This window comes from Amblyomma americanum, chromosome 2 (assembly GCF_052857255.1).
Source record: "Amblyomma americanum isolate KBUSLIRL-KWMA chromosome 2, ASM5285725v1, whole genome shotgun sequence".
In the NCBI taxonomy this organism is placed as follows: domain Eukaryota; kingdom Metazoa; phylum Arthropoda; class Arachnida; order Ixodida; family Ixodidae; genus Amblyomma; species Amblyomma americanum.
Window position 1 is genome coordinate 84035595 of NC_135498.1, and position 19792 is coordinate 84055386.

Genomic DNA, 19792 nt, shown 5'->3' on the forward strand with positions numbered 1-19792 from the left:
ACGTCAGTGGACATAAGAGCCAGCCTTGAAGCTTGATTAGTTTGCCCACCGTTATACTTTTTGTGGTACATGAAGAGGTACTCAAGTAACACTTGTTGCTGGGCTAGTTGGCGCATAGTTCTATGTACAAACGTTAGCGCAAAATAAGACACATTCCCAAGAAAGGTGGACAAGACAACGCGCTAGTGACAACTGATTTTTGTTGACAGAAACACATAATATATAGGCTCACCGTCATACCACCTAACAGCTGCAGCAAACGTCAGAAAGATGAACAGGGCCATAAAAGCGATAAAAGGCAAACACTAAAAACATGACTTAGTTAAAGACGATAAGATCTTATGGAATTATGGGTGTTTTCGACACTCCGGACATGAGGAGAACTATCAATAGATAAATATTATCTCACAGAACGACTTGAGTTCTTAGAAATTTGATTGCTGGTGTGCTGTTGAGCGGAGTTAGGCTTTGCTCGCTAATCTTCTTCACGTTGTTCAAATACTGAACATCAAAATATGTCTTTGAACGCACATCTGCAGTCAAGAGTTTTATACGACTTTATTTTTGAAAGATGCGATATTTATAAGGTTCCTGCTAAAACGCAAAGGACATAAATGTAGCCAGTGGCCGCAAATATATTATCAATCATGTGGATGCAAGTTTCTATGCCCTCTGCGCACTGTTGTTTTCCTCTAGACTTGAGACTATGATTTCCGCATAATGACAGAAACAGCTATGTGAACAATGCGTTTATTATGTTAATAAATGCTTCTTGCACTTGCTGTATCCGTGTGACTTCAGTTAGGAGGAGGTACTGCTTCAACTTTATTTTCCAAATGCGCGAGGAGTTCAGTTTTGAAGGCAGTGTTCCTCATCACCTGCTTCTAGTGCATTGATCGGTGTCGTTTCGTCCAGCTGTTCAAGGAAAATAGACAACAAGCATAGTTTTTAATTGCGGCCAAATTTATTTACCTAAACTGCGGGCGCAACTAAGAAGCAGAGTTCATCGTTTGCCGGCATACCACTCTACTATAAATTACCCGATAGATTACGAATAGAGTTCTATTGTATCTGATTTTAAAGGAAATCGGTACCGAAAACAAGTTATTTTACTTGGAAAAATGTTATGTTCAGTCCGCGGGTCGTGTCGCGCTTACCAATTTCCGACGAAAATTTTGAATATTAGAAAATTGTAAGGTGCTTTCACGCTAATAATGAAGGTAACGGTCCATTATTTTTATATGCATCAAAATCTTTCTTTTCAACTATTTTCATCAGTCGAATCGAACGGTTAAGACATCCTTAGAATATCAATGGAGAACGCGCTTTTGACGCCAGCAAAAACGGTAACAGAAAAAAAGACATCAAGGCTGCCGTCCAGTGATATGCACATAAGTTGATTGTTATAATGAAATATTATATCATATGAAAAATGGCGTTGATAATTGCTTTCCCCCACAAAAATGTTTTTGTCCAAAATTGCTGGGTATGCGTGTGTGCCTACAAGCAAGCCTAATCCCAAAAGGTTTATGCAGGAATGAGTGGAGAAGGCCACTTATACCTGTTCACTACACACCTATCTCAAACGTAACTAAAGCCTGAGACCAAGAGCGAGACCGAGAATGATATCATGAGTCCCAGGTGCGTAATAACAGAACGTACCGCTTATACCATCGTGTTCAGGTTCACTGCAGATGATGTGCATTTTGCATCAGCACCTACCTTCCTGTATTTCGCACTGCCTCTGGCCACCCTGCGTTTATTTTCATTTTGAAGCTCTGAAATCGTTCCATTGTGCTTTCGCGTCCTTCGAGGCCTCTCAGCTACGCGAAGAAGCCTCCAGTGATTTGTTCTCTGCAGTATATGTGTATTTGTACTCTGCAGTCAACCCTGCTCCGCCAAGTAGCAGTACTTACGACTCTCCTTTGCAATGACCGTCGACCTCGAGCGACTACCACTGTACCGACGGACAACGGAAGCGCTTCGGAGATTCAGACTGAAGCTTCTCACCACCACCTTACTTCTCTACGAGCCGTTCTTCGTCACCTAGGGCGCGTTTCACATTGCTTTCTCCTAGAAACTACAGCGCGACCGCTGGAGGTGAAGCTGCTGGAGATAGTGCCTGCCTCTAGAAATTCCCCCATTTGTTATTGTGTTCAAGGAGGTGGTTTATTTGCTTGTGGATGGTATGCCTCAATTGATTTTGTGGATACAGGAGTAACCATCTCAATTAGGATTTTTTTGTTTCGGAACTTGTTCGGCCGGAAATTTATCTTTCATTGAGACAGTACTGTGAACTTTCATGGTGTGGGCGCTGAGTTGTTTTGCGCTCTCTGGACATGCAGTACTAACCTCTGCCCAGGTGAAATGGAATTCACAGCGAAGTTCTGCAGGGTTTTCGGGATGTATGCATGAAGGTATTTGAGGTATTAACTTTTTCCGTATGAGTGACGCTACTGTAGACGGTTGGGCTGGGGAACTCTGCGTTCATGGTTTTTTTTCCGTCTGGACACAGAGAAACCGCGAGCTAGTCAGTGTGTGTTTTGCATATCCGAGGATATTAGTGTGCCCCCCCCCCCCCCCCTTGTTTGATGTGCGTTCCAGTATAGTGCTCCTGTCGTACTTTTGACACATTTGATGTTACGTGGTACCTCTCTAGTTTTGCTGCCCCAAATTCATTTTTGTTCTTCATTGCCTGTTGTCGACGTGCCAGGGCTGCACACGATTGTGGGCCATCAGTTGCTCTCCGAAACTTGAAGATTTGCCTGCTAACATGGACTGTCACGTATAGTGAAGACGACCCTACTTCGGTTGCTTTGGTTGCGGACGCACAAGAGGAAGTTGCTGCGGCTCCAGCCACTGGCTCAAAAATACGTCAGATGGTTAGCAAATAACTGAACAGTAAAAATCGTGCTGCTTTAGAGGTTGTGATAGTGAAGACTTGCCCATTTTCGACTTCTCTGGCCCCAGCCTTTCACGCAGCACTCCCACGCCAGGTGCCCTGCATCGGATTAACACAGGCTACTCACACCCCATTAGACAGAAGCCTTGCAGATATTCGATCACAGAACACCGGGCCATCAATAAGCATTGTTCGAGATATGTTGCAAAGGGTGTTATAAAGAGCCATGCAGTCCTTGGGCGGCCTATGTCATTCTGGGGAACAAGAAAGATAGAATAAGGCGCATTTGTGGTAAGTATCGCCTCCTGAATGCTGTAACAAAGAGAAACGTATACCCGCTTCCCTAGATTGATGACACTAGAGATTGTCTGTGCTCCGACTCATAGCACTCATCTGTCGATCTGCGGTCTGGCTGCTGGAAGATCCCCATGCACCCTGCGGACAAGTAGAAAACTGATTTTATCACGCGCGACACCCTTTTTGAATTTACTGTAATGCTCATCGGGTTCTGCAGTGCTCCTGCAAATTTCAAGAAATTATTGGACGCGATCCTCCTTGGCTTGTAACGGCGAATCTCTGTGTGCTACCTACATGATGTCATTTTTCTCCAGACGTTCAAAGAGCACAACAATTTCCTCACCTTTGTACTGGGATGCCTGAAACACGCTTGTATGGAACATAATTGGCAGTGTTGCTTCAGTGAACTTGGGAAATTGGTGCTCGGGCAACTCGTCGACCGCGAAGATGTTTGACTTCACACCTAGAAGACAACGACTGTTGCGTTGGTTCCAACATTTACGACTGAATGAACTTTGAAAGTTCTTCAAACTCTGTCCGTATTTTCTTCGCTTTATATCCCTCTTTTTTAGCATCGCTCATCCGCTCAAGTGCCTTCACCGCAGAGCTAGACGCTTCCTACGAGTGAACATCTAAGCGTGGCTCTTCTTTTCGGCAGCTTAAAGTTCTCCTAACATCGCATCCAATTTTACAACTTTCATTCGTTCCACTCTAAAAGCAGTGCATGCAGACGCCAGTCGTTTCAGCTTTGGTGCTGCGCTGATTCAACGTTATGGCGACAAGGAACTCGTTATTGCTTACGCCAGTCGCTCTTTATAAAACAAACCTGAACGCTATTACAACATTACTCAGCACGAGTGTCTTGTGATAGCTTTAGTCGTTCAGCTCTTTTGCTGCTAACTATGCGGTCGACCTTTCACAGTGGTTGCCGATCACAATCACTGTGCGTAGTATGCTGTGCAGGCAACGCTTCGAAGAATGTGTGCGAACAACCTTCTTCGCGCTGCTATTTTAACGATATCTCCTAACCTTGTCTGATGAGTTCTGCGAGGAACAGCCGTGAGTCAGCCGTGGCTGGCGAAGAGCTCCCATAACAAGGCGCAGTATCCAGAGTTTCCATCTGGAGTCGCTACATTTCGGCACTTTTATGAAGTTTTCTCGATCATAAAAACTCTGTTCGCGTTATACATGGCAGTTAGATTTAGTATTCTTCTTAGGCGTGCCTTTAAGGCAAGTTCACTGATAAAAACAATGCTTTACACTTGTCCGGTTGAAAAGCTCTCAGTAATCGCACGTAACTAATCAGGATTAGAGACGCACACACTTCACGAAAAGGCTTTATTTTTTAAGCAGTCGTGATCGTGAATATTGAGACACCGTGAGTTCACGCAGCAAATTGCTTCGCTTGCTCTTCTGCTTTTAACTTTGAGCGGAGCTCAGGGGCAAATGATGTTAGTTCGTCATCGTCTTCGTCGAGACCATTCTTGAAAGTTTTCCGGTTTGTTTCGTCAAGCTGTGAAATATAACAAAAGGACAGTTTTGTTAATTGATTTAAAGTAGCCGTCCACTCAACTGGCGCAAGCAAACAGCAAATGGGTGCACTGTTCTCTACGTTTTTAATTATTGGCCATTTTCAAGACCTAGAGGGGCATCTTACTTTATCAAGCTTGGCGCTCTTACGGAGGCGTGCTTCTACGGTCAGACAACAGAGAACCTCGCCAGTTTTATATTTGCAGGAAAAACTCCCACTTGATTGTTAGCTCTGGTTAGGCCAAAGTCTCTTTATCGTTTCTTCAAAACGATAAAAAGAGAAGAACAAAATCGCTGTTTGACGTTTGAACTAGATAGGCGACATGCATTGAATGGAACTTCCGACCAGCGACACCGGCAATGCGGTCTCTTGCGCTGTGGGCGAATGATAAATCTACCAGCCCTAACTTTAGCATAAGGCATTACACCTCTGCAGCACTCAGTGACTGTCATGGTGCGTGCGGAGATAACCGGACAGAAAAGTGTGAAAGTAACTGCCGCTTCGTTTTTGACTACTAAGGACACGCTGTTGTCTCTTTTATGTTTGCGCATTAAATCTATTGACCACATGTTTCTTTAAATATTATTATTTTTTTCCATTTATAGAAATATTTTATGTGTTTTGCTTTTATTTTGTGGGTAAGCAGTGGATTCAAGGCGCGTAAATAATGTGAGGCCTCTCTGTGAATATTAGATTCCGATTCTCTTTGATTCTTAACGATCTACTGACTTGATCCACTGTCCATTGAGTATTACCGACGGCATCAGGCAGAAACAAAGAGCAAGAAAATGCGAATGAGCAGGAATAGGAGCAAGTCATAATTCATACTTCAGCAGCGCGAAAACTAGAGACAATGAACGAGGCAAGTCAAACACGGTGCCTCGTTCTTTGCTTCAGTTTTTCTCGCTGTTTAAGTATAAATTCTGTACAACTCGCCCATCTTTTTGTCCTTCAAAAGCATTATACTGGCCGTCGCACTCCGTGAATAATAAGGCACCATTACTGACACCCTCAAGTACAAATCTCTCCGTGTTTAGAGTGCCCGTCAATCATGTGCCCTCGGCGAATTTGGTCAACTTGTAGCGCCTCGCAATTACGCAAGCGGTTCTAGCCCATGAAAAATCTTACATAGCTAGGTGCCTGATTTAAACTGCACTGTCATGCTCTTTCAACGCGCCATCACATCGCAGAAACAAGCTAACTGCAAATTTATTGGCGTATTGCTATCGCCAGAAAAATAACACGATTATCCTTAGCGGCTCTCCTTTCTCGTTATAATATAAACACATGTAACACCCCGAGATGTACTTTTACAGCAAATGCGGTACAACAATGTCTGCATGCGCCGAGGAATCGTTTGCACAACGGGCCAGACAACGTGATAACGCGTACGCTGACCCTAGTTAAACCTGTTCGCCGCGGCACAGCAGAGCACCGTCGATTTCGTGAACATCGCGAATAATTTATTTTGCCTGTTGCCTCTGCCTTGCCTTCCGGGTTGTAACTTAAGTGAAATAATTTAAAAGTGTTGCACTGAAACTTGCGATGAGCGGCAAGACAGCTCATACAACACCAGAGTGCTATACTTACACAATGTATAGAGGAAAGAAGTTTGTTCCACTCAACAACATTTGAGCTGTGACCATGTGCCTTTGATCTTCCACATTGTCTCCAAATTTAAAAAACAAATACGTTACAGGCAGCCCCATCGCCTAGGGCGATGAGGCACACCTCCACCGTCCTCGCAAGAGGCTTCTAGAATGGCAGGCAGTGACTAGCGCACCGGTGGCACAAATGCCCGGCCGCTCTTGAGGATCATACCTAAATGTGATGCGCTGTTTGTTTGAAAGTTCTAAATAATAAAACGTGTTTCAATCACAATGCTTGCATAAATTGCACAGGACAAAGCTTCGTTAACTCCCTTCCTGTATGAGGCTTTTGACATAGATAACGTTCAGCAAGGCGGAAATTTGGACGAGTTGGTAAGTGTTCATTTTCGCTCTAACCCCAACACGAACGGGACACAAGACGAAGGACTAGCACAAACAGGCACTGACTATCAACTGGTTTTTTATTGAAGACCGAAAAGCGTATAAATACAAACTGTGAACTACTTATCAATCAACAAAAGTTATCTGGAAGGCACGTGGGAGGTCAGATAGCTCAATTCTCTCTCGGATAACGTTATGCAAGGGCTGCTGATACATTTTGCGCCATTGTGGTAAATATAAAAAGCTTCCATTACCTCGCATGTTAATTTATTGTTATGTCGGAACAGGATGCGCGTGTTCTTCTAATCGGGAACACATTGGCACTTTTTGCACTGGAAAGACGCCTGGGCAAAGGGGTCCCCTTTAGCTCACCTTTCTGCATGATCCTTTTCATGCATGCATTGGCATTGCCTACTGTGGGAGCCTGTGTGAGACAGGAGGCCATTTTTCCTGGTGTTTTCATGCTCCATCAAGCGTTTGTAAAGCACCTGCCAGTCTGGCCAATTTACATGGCACCGCAAGAGAAGGGGACCTGGTATACCACCCCTACCTCGCAAGGTATAGATGGCTACACATGGCGCACCTGACAAGCATCCCTCTTGCTCTTGCCGCAGTGCCTCTTATTGACCTGCTTGCACATTACGCTAAGTTTTCTAGGTGCAGAAAAGACGACATCAACGTCGTATCTGCCCGCAACTTTTTTCAGCCCATGTGACAAGCAGTGTGCATACGGGACCACAGCCGGGTTTTTCTTCTTTTTGGCTTCTCTCGGCTGAGCCCCATTTCTGAGCTGCCTAAGAAGTTTCTCCGCTGCCCTGGAAATGATCTGATCTGAAACCCGTTCACACGTAACCTGCCTGTTTGTGCCAAAATGCTCTCTCGCGTCCTTTCATGGCAAGATTTCCTGAGATCTGATTGCAGGCAGGATGCGGCAATGCCCTTCTTTATGAGCTTAGAATGGCCAGACCTGAAGTTTAGCAATGGTTTGGCAGTCCTCGGGCGATACTACGAAGACAAGTGTTTTTCCCCCCACACAGTGCCAAATCCAAAAACTGCAGTTCTTTGCTGCTGGGAACCTCAGTTTTGAACTCCAGCCCACGTCCGCATTCCTTAAATGTCTTCAGAACGACTACCAGACTTCTGGGCAAACTGCCTGTTCGGGTGAGCACCAAGTAAACGTCGACATACCGAAAAATTCTGACAACTACCCCATCCAATGCCTTTTCAATTTCCCTATCAACCCTGCTTAAAAAGATGTCGGCTAACACCGGTGCCACCCTGGAGCCTATGCAAATCCCCGACGCTTGTACAAAAGCCTTTCCTTCCTAATCAACCACTGTTGCAGATAGATAAAAGGACAAGATTTCTAAAAAACTGTCAACCGAGACACCGCATCTATAGATAAAAGCGTGAACGGGATTTTCGGGAGTGGTGTCCAAATTATGAAAGGGTCACGGAATTCATATGGAACGCCTTTCAGCCAACACTGCCTAAAAGGAAACAGGCTAACGTGGAACAAGGAAGGTTCATCGACCTGAGCGACCAGGAGATACCGGAAAGACACAAAAAGGTGTTGCGCATGGGACCGAAGTTCGCCTTTGAGCCACGTCTGAGGCCCGCAGAGAAGGTGGCGTGTTCGAGGAACATTGTTCGCTTGGCACCAGAGGACATGCGACCCCGTTGCACCGTACATTGCGTGGACGTGCTGGAGAGAACCCATGGTAAGCAGCTGAACAGCGGGAGCATGAACAACACCGTTGAATTCCTGGCTGGAAGCGGTCTGAAGTTGCTGACAGCTGATAAGGAGGGATGCTTTGTAGTCCTTCCAGCGGGGGCCTTTGATGAGAAAGCGTCCGAAGCCCTGCGGAAGAACTTAAGACAGGTTGCCTTCAAAGCTTCGAAGGTGAAAAGACAGGCAGTGCAACTTCTAAGAGGCCACAACTTGAACAAGTTAGCTGAAGCAGCCAACAAGTCAACGGGTCAGCAGCTCTAAGTCTTTTTCAACATTAAAACGCACAAGCCAGGCTATCCTTTTCGTTCCATCGTCTCTGAACGGGGGACTTGGCAGCATGTCGTCTCAGGGTATCTTCAGAGGCAACTGGCTTCTTTGTACATTCCGGACCCATTTGTGATTCCCAATTCGGACTTGCTGGTCGATTTTCTCAAAACGAATAACCCCGGTAACTGCATGTTTTTCAGCATTGACGTGTTGGACCTTTATTATTCCTTGCCACATTATGAACCCATGGAAGCTGTTAAGATGTGCATAACACAGGACAATGATAAAAGTACTTTTATCGATAGATGCGGAGTCTCGGTTGACAGTTTTTTTATAAATCTTGTCCCTTTATCTATATGCAACAGTGGTTGATTGGGAGGGAAAGACTTTTGTACAAGCGCCGGGGGTTTGCATTGGCTCAAGGGTGGCACCTGTGTTGGCCGCCATCTTTTTAAGCAGGGTTGATAGGGAAATTAAAAAAGCATTGGATGGGTAGTTGTCAGAATTTTTCGGTATGTCGACGATTACTTGGTGCCCACCCGAACAGGCAGTTTGCCCAGAAGTCTAGTCGACGGTCTGAAGACCTTTAAGGAATGCGGACGTGGGCTGGAGTTCAAAACTGAGGTTCCCAGCAACAAAGAACTGCAGTTTTTGGATTTGGCACTGTGTGGGGGGAAAAACACTTGTCTTCGTAGTATCGCCCGAGGACTGCCAAACCATTGCTAAACTTCAGGTCTGGCCATTCTAAGCTCATAAAGGATGGCATTGCCGCATCCTGCCTGCAATCAGTTCTCAGGAAATCTTGCCATGAAAGGACGCGAGAGAGCATTTTGGCGCAAACAGGCAGGTTACGTGCGAACGGGTGCCCAGATAAGCTCATTTCCAGGGCAGCGGAGAAACTTCTTAGGCAGCTCAAAAATGGGGCTCAGCCGAGAGAAGCCAAAATGGAGAAAAAGCCGGCTGTGGTCCCGTATGCACACTGCTTGTCACATGGGCTGAAAAAAGTTGCGGGCGGATACGACGTTGATGTCGTCTTTTATGCACCTAGAAAACTTAGCGCAATGTGCAAACAGGTCAATCAGAGGCACTACGGCAAGAGCAAGAGGGATGCTTGTGATTTGCGCCATGTGTAGCCATCTATATCTTGCGAGGTAGGGGTGGTATACCAGGTCCCCTTCTCCTGCGGTGCCATGTAAATTGGCCAGACTGGCAGGTGCGTTAACAAACGCTTGATGGAGCATGAAAACACCAGGAAAAATGACCCCATGTCTCACACAAGCTTGCACAGCAGGCAATACCAATGTAGGCATGAAAAGGATCATGCAGAAAGGAGAGCTAAAGGGGACCCCCTTGCCCAGGCGTCTTTCCAGTGCAAAAAGTGCCAATGTGTTCACGATTACAAGAAGACGCGCATCCTGTTCCGACATAACAATAAATTAACACGCGAGGTAATGGAAGCTTTTTGTATTTACCACAACGGCGCAAAATGTATCAGCAGCCCTTCCATAACGTTATTCGAGAGGGAATTGAGCTATCTGACCTCCCATGTGCCTTCCAGATAACTTTTGTTGATTGATAAGTAGTTCACAGTTTGTATTTATACGCTTTTCGTTCTTCAATAAAAAAACCAGTTGATAGTCAGCGCCTTTTTGTGCTAGTCCTTCGTCTTGTGTCCCATTCGTGTTGCGCTGAGAGCGAAAATGGATATAGATAAATGGGCATCTATTAAATGTTCGTTACTTCAGGTTTCCAGCTTTTAGTCCTGTCAGAAATAAGAAGAAACTTTGTTGGCCAGGGTTCTCATAAAGAAGGAGGTGTATATTAGCCGACATGTCAAGTTGCAAACTTTTATGCAAAATTTAAGAGCAAATGGTTGCCTTCTCTCCACCCCCTTATCAATAAGCTTCTAAGATGGCACGCAGCGACTAGCACACCGGTGGCAGAAGTGCACCACCGCTGTTGCAGATTCTACTGATATGTAATATGCAGTTGGTTTGAAAGTTATAAATTAATAAAGCCAGTTTCAGGGCCGCCATTTGCAAAACTTTCACGAGAAAAAGCTGTTAAGAACCCTTCTTATAAGAAGCTTTTCACATAAAAACGTGCGCAACTATCCAAGGATCGTTTAATCAGCATCTGATTTTCTTAGTCCTTTTAGCAAGACGTAGCAATTGTGTAGGCACAGACAGCTCATAAGAACGCATCAGTACGATACATAAGCAGAGCACTTTCCACGAAAAATTAAGAGTAAAAGGTTGCCGCCCCCTCCCCCCCCCCTTCACCTTCTCACTAAGCTTCTGAGTCAGCGCGAAGCGACTAGCGCACCGATGACACAAGTGCACCGCCGCTGTTGACGATTTACCCCATGCGGTGTTGGATGAAAAGTTCTAAATAACGAAACGGCTTTCAATGTCACCAGCCGAGGAAAGACGCTAAGGCGCCCGTGTGCTGTGTGATGTCGATGCACGTTAAAGATCCCCAGGTGGTCGAAATTATTCCGGAGCCTTCCACTACAGAACCTATTATCCTTTCTTCTTTCACTTCCTCCTTTATCCCTTCCTTTATGGCGCGGTTCAGGTGTCCAACGTTATATGAGACAGATACTGCGCCATTTCCTTTCCCCAAAAACCAATTATTATTATTATTTCAATGTCACCTCTTAAACTGTTACACGGGAGCGATATTACTGAACATCATTCTTATATGAGGCTTTTGACATAGGCAAGTTGGCAACTATGAGATCTTCGTTTCTTCATCGTCTAGTTTTTTAGCCCGGTCAGGAGGATGGTTTGGTTTATGGTTTTGATTATGTGGGTTTAAGTTCTCAAAGTGACTCAGCGTATGAGGGGCGACGTAGTGGACGGCTCCGGAAATTTCGACTACATAGGGTTCTTTAACGTGCAATGACATCGCACAGTACACGGGCCTCTAGAATTTAACGACCCTCGAAATTCCACCTGAACGGCCGGGATCGAACCCGCGTCTTTCAGGCCAGCAGCCGAGCGCCATAACCACTGAGCCACTGCGGTGGCTCCACAGAGGGATGGAACAGTTCTGTTAGCGAAGGCTTGTGATAAACACAAAATTGGTATGAGTATGCTAGCAGACACGTGTGTACTCTCAATTTATGTGTCGAAAGTTAATGGCTGCTTAGCCACTTGCACAGAAATCGGCCATAGTAAATTTTACGATTATATTTTTTGCAAACAATCGTGAGCAAAAATAGATTTCTTGTTGTAGATGTCTCACGTCACTATGTTCAACAGCGGCGCAGTCATCACGTGTGTTTGCGAACTGTGCATGAGCGAAACTCAGTGCTGTAGTTCGCTGAAGAAGTGTAGTTTTGTAAGAAATAGAAACCATTCCCATTTGAGGCTCTCTACCCGATTTCTGCCACCTTACGGGTCAGCTCCCAATATAGAAAAGATACTAGAAACCTTTCTAGTCGCAAAGTATTCTGCTGGAGTCAGACGGACCACTAATAAAAGAATGCAGGCTTGTTTTGCGGGAGGAATTAAATCGCAATGCCTGCTGGCTTTTACGTTATTATTCTGAAAGGGCGATATGTTATGCACTGTCTTGTACTTCGGAATTCGCATGAAAGTTTGCTTAAAACCGAGCACGCTCAAGGCACCAAACAAGCACAGGCCTTGAAAACTCACCTGATGTTTGCGACGAAATAATTTATTTCGTTTCCAAACATTTAGAAAAGGATTGCTCGTGAGGTTTAAATATTTTCCTGGTGTCTTGACACTCCCTGTGTAAAAGACATGCGGCACAATTCGCCCCGTTAAAAAAGGGTTTGGGTCAGCAAAAGTTAAAAAAAATTTCCACATAAAATGCGAGCACTACAAAGTTACGGAACACCCGTTCTGTAGTATTCGGCACAAAGTAGTCGGTGCTAACATGACATCACATACGAGTAAAAACGAATGGCTTAAATAACCGATGGTCGGCTGGGTGCCTAAAAGAAGAAAAATCGAATTGTTTGCAGGCGTTGATATTCCGCTCAACCTCCCACAGGACTCCGAGTTGGCAATGGCATGCAATTTTCGTTACTGACGTTTTCGTCAACCGCATCACAGCGACCGGGAATTACTTGACTCCAGTGACACGTAACTTTTTCTAATATTTTTTACTCTCGACTGTACATGATATAAAGAAAAGTTTTCTAATCAGTATCACAAAAAAATTTGTATTCAGTAGGTCATCTGCGGAACCACCTGAAGGCGTCTCGAGGTTACTTCGGCTTAAAAGATGTCATTCCAAGGCACGAAGTCGCAGAGCAATTACTAGACGTCTATTTCCGGCACACCAGAAAAACGACAAGCCATTATTTATTTGGGTAAGTCGCTTTCTCAGCTAGACATAACACAGAGCTCTTGCTTTTAAGATTAGCGCGGTCAAAGTTGAAAGGCGAAATCTGCTTGCGGCAATCGGTTGGTTGTAAGATCAAGTTTTTTCTGAAGGCAACTGACAACTCCAGATGGGGCAGTGAAGAATGCACGTGTAAAACATGCATTAAATTGGAGAAGAAAGTGCCGCTTAATAGTGACCGTTCCTGCCAAACGTTCCGCCGATGCGCTCTTCATCCCGAACGAACGAGAGTTTTCGTAGTCTAAGAGGAAAATTATCAGGCACGTGGTTTATTCGAAATAGTCATGTATTTTGCTCGTGCAGCAAACATATTCATTCTGCAATTGGCGCTTCAGAAAAGTGTGTGTGATGTGCAGCACATTCAATAAAAAACATAGACTAATATCTGAATGGGGCAGTCACTTTGTAATACTGAGTAACGATTAAAAACTTCTTTTACAAAATTTCAAGCAGCAGAAGTATGATACAAAATTGCCTTTTCCGGAAACACCAATGCAGCTCTTATTTTGTCAAATGTTTTCGCTTCATTGAACGGTTTATTTCTGACCTTTTCTGAGGAACTGGTTTTATAAGTGCTATTCTTGGTGTAAGAGATTTTCTCGTGCATCAAAAATTGACTCTGACCCCCCAAAACATAGCCCAGATAAATTTCTGATGTTCTGTGCACAACCAAATAACACAAATGGGCCAGTGAGGTGGGGGCCCATGCGGCTTCCTCGTGGGCAGCCTATGTGAGTTTCGCAACTGGCGCCCAGAGGGGCTCCTTGTCGGCTTCCCGGAAATCACCCCGATGGGCCCCATTCCAGACTCATGAGGGCAGCCTAAACGCGGCTGCCCACATTTGGCCAGGATTTTCATATGGGCTCGATGCCGGTTCTACAGGCACCAGCCCACACAATCCCCATAGGAACCCTAAGTTTATAATTTTGGGCTGCTCTCATTCCCTAATGTGGCCGAAGCGGTTCCTTGAGGCTGGCCTACCTATAAACCACATGGGGTCGAAGTGTTTATTTTCCGCTACTCCAAATGGGACAAATTAGGGTACTGCGTGGCCTATCCCGAAGTAGGGCTTGTACATATATTCCCAAAGGGGTTGATGTGGGTATTTTGGAGGTTTCACAGTCCCTATTCTTCCCCGGAGACCTAATGCACACCCAAACGGTGCACTAATTTGTCACCAATCCTAACTTTTTTGTAACAAAATGTCATTACCTCCTAAAGTTAGTTGAAAAATTTACAGTGCGAAGAGGTGTTGCTTGTATTTCGATCTTGCACATTGGCTCAAACGTAGTCTAGTACATCCCGCTAATGTGACGCAGTTATTACTGCGCATTGTCCGGTCATTTTACAGAGTTTACAGGATTGCGAGAGTCATAAACATGTAATATTGAGTAACTGAATAAATATTCTTAGAATTAATCTGTGAATAAGCTATAAAAGAAACTTATCAATGGGTACATTAGAAATTAGATATTTAGAACTACAGCCCGCACGATAGGAGAGAGGCATGCCACGTTGAGCACCAAATGGCCTCTGCAGGGCCTATGGCATCAATGCATCGACAGCCCCACTTGTGCTGGCCGCATTTTATCTCGCACACGTCCAGGATTTGTTTCTTGCATACGCCCCTCAATTAACCGATAAGGGGCAGATGTGGGCAGCGTGCGGGAAAGCTGGCTTATAGTCTCCGCCACAGCAGCAATTTTTTCTCGGCGGCGTTGTTTGGGCCAGCCCAAGTGTGTAGGCATAAAGACCACATTTCAGTTACATCTGCCCTCAAGCAACCCAGAAGGAACCAATGTGGGCATCACGCGGGCACGCCCATTTTCCAGCTGTTCTATTGTCCTTGTGGGACTAACAGCGTTTTTGTGCCAAAACCCCTTCTGTGCAAGCCATTGTTGTTTAAGCATAAAGCCTACATCTCCGTGGCAGTATCTCTGAATAGTCGCACAAGAGACCCATGTGGGCATCATGAGGTTATGCCTGGCCTGCTTTGCAGCCTCGCCATGACCCATGCTAAACATACAGCGCTCTCATTTGGGCAGCCTAAGTTCCTCCTTCATAAAGCCTACACTTGCGTGGCATCTCCCCGTTGAATCCTACAAGGGACGTCTATGGGCGGAATGTAAAAATTAAGGCTCAAGTACCCGTCGGAAATATGATATGCAACCTTGTGGGTTCAATGGGGTAAAGACGATTTAGGGTTGCCCCTATTAATGACACAAAGTATACCATTTTTTACCAATAGAGAGCCATACTGAGCGGTTGATTCAGACCTAATTGCCCATGTGGGACCCACAGACGCCCCACATCATGTGCAACTTCTGTAGGTACAATCTGGGCCAAAAGCTTGTGGGACGCTCTTACGCGGAAAATTTTTTTTGCAGCTCTGCCTAGCGATAACGTCGTGTGGTATTGTGAACAGCAGATAGAGCATGCGCGTCATCTTATACATTCACACATTAGAGGGGACTGAAATACGTGTCTAAGCTGCAAGTCTCTTTTTTTTTCTTTGTGCAAACTTCCGTCCTGTAAACTTTTGATTGCGATTGCCCATAATGCACCTTTTTTGCGTAGGATAACATCGTTAGGGGCAAAAAGAAGAAGAGGACATATCGCAGATAAACTGGCCCAGAGCTACCGTCAGATTCCCTTGCTAATTATTTCCAAAATTGCCGCATTCAAAAGAGTGTTTGGGTATATTCATATATTTAATTATTTAATTCTCAGGTGTTCTCTCCTGATATTTTGTTTCTTCCTTTTCTTTTAAATTACTCTGAAATTTCACCCAAGGCACAATCAGCAGCTTGACACCAGTTTACCCTATTTTATGGGGTCTCCCCACTAAACCATGGCCTATCCCTCGTCGTGGGTATGTGTCATGTGACCAAGGCAACAACAACATCTTCGCCGTGCTGACCCTGAAAGGATAACATCTATGTGTGACTGATTTGCTCCCCTTGGTTCGGTGCCAGTGTACCGCCGCTTTTGAATCGCAGTTACACAAAAAAGGTAGGAGTGTGAGCTACTCGCCGGTTGCGAAGCTAAAAAGATTGCTCAGTATAATAGTGAGCAGAGCACCAATAAAGGAGATCCAAAAGAATGACAGCTGGTACAGCGGGAACACGCTTGACCTGCATAAAGAACACAGAGAAAGAGATTACAGGCTATTCACCTACACATAACCTCAACTTGCTATTCAACATCAGTTTTACGAAACAATAAAAAACGTTAGGGATATTTTAATCGCAATATTTTTGTTCACTGTTGCAGCGGTGGTGTGAGATTAGCCGTAACCAATATACTGAGCATCAGTGCATTCAGCTTTAAATATTATGTCCTTACCTACAATTTCAGCCATTATAAGGAGAAATAAGAGAACTGCATGCAACAGTTACTGTGATTTTCTTCTTTCTCTTACGGCTGAGATTGCTCCTGCAATCTGTTAATTAAGATCTGGAAAAATGTTGTAAAGATATTTAGTACTTGGGTGATAAAAATTTTGGGTAATAGAAATTAGACGAAACTAATTTAGGGTATTGTCATTCTTTCAGACAGTTAATATTTACTATCGGATGCTCGTTTTCACCTACTTTAGTGCAGGTATTCACAAAATGGAAGACTTGAATGACAAAAAGAACTGCGCGCAAAAAATGTAACAATTAAATTCAGCTCGTAACTTTAGAGCACGCGGACGACCGGCAAAAATTTTTCATATCGGCCAACCGCAGTTTAGGACATCGGTATGTGGTCCACTAGCGTTCTCACTGGCATTATCTAAAACTTCTGTTATGACTGAGATAAGCTGGAGCACCACATTCTTGTAAGTCGATTCAGGTAGTGCTTTATAATATGAAAGTACAATTATTTACGCGAAGGGACTGAAGGATACAACAGCCATAATTTTTCAGAATTATAGTCCTATTAGAGAAACATTTGTTCAGCAGTTATAATTTTGCTTTTGAAGCATTTTTTTTTGCCTACACGTTTACATATATGCGTTCGGTCCTATGACCAAGTTTAAAATGTCGTCAGTTTTGAACGTGTGCCCCTAATGTCCTTCTTGGCAGGCACTAAACTTTTGCGGTTGTCATGCTACTACAAATAACATCGTGCTGAAACACAGCAGTGTCTCATATATGCGGAAGTATGTTTTAAAAGCTACCAGAAAAATTCTCAACATGATGGGGCTCCAACGGCTACTCTAATGTATTATGAATCCAATGAAACGCCTTCCTTGGGTGCACAATAAGGAACATAAAGAATGAAGCCGACATATATTGAACTTTTAAGTATTCACAAAAGATTTTGGTAAGATTTTGTAATACATTCTAATTTCTCTGGATTGGTAGATCAACATTCTTTGCTTAATTGTTTCTTGAGAATTTCTAGGAACAAAAATATTTTGCGAAAAAAAGGATTGATACCAGTGGCAGGAATGAATAGGAATCCGTCACCTCTTCGCCAGCTTTTTATGTTAAATTAAACTGGAATTCAATTTAATCGAGGAAGTGAAGAAAAAACACGGAATAATGGAGTTAGTATGTACACTGGCACCTTAAACAACACTTAAGGCAGACACACCCTCAGGACGAAAGAACCACTAGTTTCACTGCATATGCATGGAGGGAAATGCCGGTCTGCTAGCGGAAAGCTAAGAAGGCGCGAACATCCTCAGAGCAATACAACAGATTTACTTCTCTTTAAAATAATGGGCTGGCTCCAGCACTTGTCTTATTTGCATATGATATAAAATATCGGCAATGTAAATATTCGCTCGGCTGTTATTATACGTGGCCAAATTACGCCTTAAAAAACCTCGGCTTACATAGGGGATTTTTCCAGTTGATAGCCGTTTGGCAGCAGCTATATCTATTTTTACACCTTCTAAATCCGGGCCGTAACTCAGTGCAACTAATAGCTATTGTTATCTGCAATCTCGATAGATTAAAGGAAATTAACGAAAATTACCGTGTCAAATGCATTTCGATTCATTGCTATTTTCATTATGCTTCTTCCTCTTTCGTGGTTTGGTCGATACACACAATTTAGCAAGGCAGACCTAGACTTGCTAATTTCAAAACCTGAACTGCTGAGCTGTTCGCCGGTTGTATCATGTAATTCTCCTCCCGAATGCACTTCTGTAACACGCTAAATTCAAGTGTATTGGAATATAGTAGGCTGGAATGTGTAAGCACTGCATGAATGTGTAAAGGAGTCCGCTAATTAAGGGCATTGCGTATTCATTTGCAGAGTTTCGTGCAAAACTGTGTGCTAATAAACAAAGCAGTGCTTTATAAGTGCCAGTCTGCAGCAACGGAAAAATAAAACGAAATGTAGTATTTGCCCACAAGAGCTCTCACTACAAATGAAATGACAAACCACATCACATTAGGCTAAAAAGGAGACACGTTCAATGACACTTCCATCATCAAGTGTGTATTGCAAGTCCACGTATGAATTGCATACACGAGGTAACACCAAAGCATGCATTCTGAATATGACTACTTTATATTCCAGGTTGTACACTGTTTGAAGTGCTACTGTAGATATAGTAAAAAAAACAGAGTAGTTTTGGCGCATGTCCCGCATGTCTGAGCAACAAACATCAGTGAAGTACAACGTGATCTATACCTCTTTGCTCTTGCCAGCTGATACTCAACATTAAAGACATTGCGATGGCTCGAAATATATCTTTTCCAAATGTGTTTTAAGCAAAACTGTTCTAGACTTTCTAGCTTAAGTAGGGTGAATACCTTTCGGGCGACGGTGGGCTCACATAATTAGAAGAGTTGGTGCTGTTATGTCTGTTTGTCAGCGTTGGGCAGCGGTCCAGAGTTCCATAAAGTATTGGCGACGGCGCAAAACCAGCGAGACTCCTCCCAAGCGCATGCCATAGTTGGAGCCCGCACACCAGCAAGCCGGCCCACCCAGCACCCTGCCGTATTATAAAGGACTTTTTTAAATAAAGGTACTTAAAGTTGCATTTTGAAACAATCTTTGTCTGGTATAATAACTTTAGTAGACGATTACTTAATTATAGGCCCCTAGGTAACTTTAGGTAATTGTATGCTCCTAGCTTTTCATGCAGGAACTGACATCGTAAGACGAAACTAATGAAAAATTATTTTGTACAAAGAATAAGGTAGGTGAAAAGAATGTGTCAACCCGGGAGCAGAATCCGAAATAATGTTTTGAGTTATATTACATGTACAAAGTGCAGGTTAATGAAAGAGAGAAAACCCTCTTAATAAAGGTACTTTAGCCCCAGCATTCTTCTTAATAAAGGCAGTGCGCGTGCCTGCTATTATATTGCACAATAAATTTTGTACTCATGAAAATTTATGCGCTGATGGCACCTTTTCAACTTCTTTTTCGATGATAAAAATATGCGTTTAACAGGCTCATGTCTATTTAACGTGGCTTGGGTGAGGTTTAAGCAGACAAAATTTGTTCAGGGCAGGACTGCTACCAGGCTCATTCAGCTAAATATTAGCTGGTGTGGCATCGATATTTAGCCCGATGGAAAACGTTGCAGCACCCGAATATACTGTGAGCTTATATCAGTTGTCTGCTTACACTGGGACAATAACCATTGCTGTATTTCAAAGTTTAAATATCAAAAAAAGAACGCCATATTATTTCGGGTGCGTGGAGATACCACCGAGGCAGTTTTTATGCGAAATATCTCGTCT

At 43.9% G+C, this 19792-nt stretch overlaps 1 long non-coding RNA gene across 1 annotated transcript; it reads right to left on the minus strand.

Annotated features, from left to right (window-relative positions):
- Window positions 1-4566: 4566 nt before the first annotated feature.
- LOC144118746 (uncharacterized) lies at window positions 4567-19030 on the minus strand. Its single transcript, XR_013312122.1, has 4 exons — window positions 18854-19030; window positions 16127-16231; window positions 12383-12473; window positions 4567-4712 (listed from the first exon to the last, which is right to left on the minus strand). It is a non-coding gene; the product is annotated as an uncharacterized LOC144118746 (long non-coding RNA).
- Window positions 19031-19792: the final 762 nt, after the last annotated feature.